Source organism: Bactrocera latifrons, unplaced genomic scaffold, assembly GCF_001853355.1.
Source record: "Bactrocera latifrons isolate USDA-ARS-PBARC rearing strain unplaced genomic scaffold, ASM185335v1 scaffold_66, whole genome shotgun sequence".
Lineage (NCBI taxonomy): Eukaryota > Metazoa > Arthropoda > Insecta > Diptera > Tephritidae > Bactrocera > Bactrocera latifrons.
In genome coordinates this window covers 607,381-608,724 of record NW_017537334.1, presented here as the reverse complement: position 1 = coordinate 608,724, position 1,344 = coordinate 607,381, and the positions used below count along the sequence as shown (strand labels likewise).

Below are 1,344 nucleotides of genomic sequence, written 5' to 3'. Positions count from 1 at the left end.
GTCTGAGTTCCTGCGAACGGCGCCGAATGGACTCCCCACGGTCTTAGCTACGCTAGCTATATTTTCTTCAGGGCGTGCTGCTCGTGGTCTAAACAGTCGAATATTATCAAATAATGATTGCTTGGTCTCAAGATGGGTGATGGTGTTGCGAATAGTATGCTCAGTAAGCCGATTATGTTGACCATAACTGAAAGCGAAACACATTTTTTATAGATCGTGAACTTTCGTAATAAAGTTGAACGATTTGAAAACATTATTCAGGCGTAAGTCGTTCCATGATGGAATGCCAAACAATGCTGAACAGAAATGACACGAAAAGAATTCCTCTACTTGGAGCACGAGCTGCGTTAATTCTCCTTTTCTTTCCAAGAAGTCGGAATCTCGTAAGAAAACTGTTTTATTTGGCAAAGATATGTTTTTCGAACTTTGTCATAAATTATTGCGCAAATCAACGCAAGTAACTTAGCATACTTCTGCCATGAAAAATGATCGATAAAAATAAAGATAAAGATCTTTTTATGTTCTTTTGCTATAAGAAATGCACCGGTGAGCGGTACTATGGTATAGCTTCGGTTTAACCGAAGTTAACATTTTTCCTTGGTTAAATTAATTTTGCACGAGAATTGAAAATAATTAGAGATGCATTGTCTTATTCGTTTACTAGCATTTAACGCTAGATCTAAGTTATTACTCTTAACCATTTGTGCTATTACTAGTTATTTTTTATTAAAAATAAATAACATGCTTTGAAGTTAGCAAATAGCAGAACAAGGTTTCGATCCTCGGACCTTCGCACTTCTGGGTTATGGGCCCAGCACGCTTCCACAGCGCCATTCTGCTTCTTATCTACAAACTGCAAAATCGGAACTGTGCTCCGGTAAGAAAAACACGCGTACATACTTTTACTCGTATTTGCGGATGGGAATGCGCGTTTCAAAAATCTAGATAATAGCTGATATTCCGCGTATAAACAATACTCATTCTTTGTGATGAATATAATATTTATTATACTCTCGCAACAATGTTGCTAAAGAGAGTATTATAGTTTTGTTCACATAACGGTTGTTTGTAAGTCCTCATACTAAAAGAGTCAGATATAGGGTTATATATACCAAAATGATCAGGGTGACGAGTAGAGTTGAAATCCGGATGTCTGTCTGTCCGTCTGTCCGTCCGTCCGTGCAAGGTGTAACTTGAGTAAAACTTGAGATATCATGATGAAACTTGGTATTCGTATTTCTTGGCTCCATAAGAAGGTTAAGTTCGAAAATGGGCAAAATCGGCCCACTGCCACGCCCACAAAATGGCGAAAACCGAAAACCTATAAAGTGTCATAACTAAGCC

The 1,344-nt window shown here is 38.1% G+C and overlaps 1 non-coding gene across 1 annotated transcript; it reads right to left on the bottom strand.

The window, feature by feature from the left end:
- Positions 1-760: 760 nt before the first annotated feature.
- Positions 761-840, bottom strand: Trnam-cau. The gene has a single exon. It is a non-coding gene; the product is annotated as a tRNA-Met (tRNA).
- Positions 841-1,344: the final 504 nt, after the last annotated feature.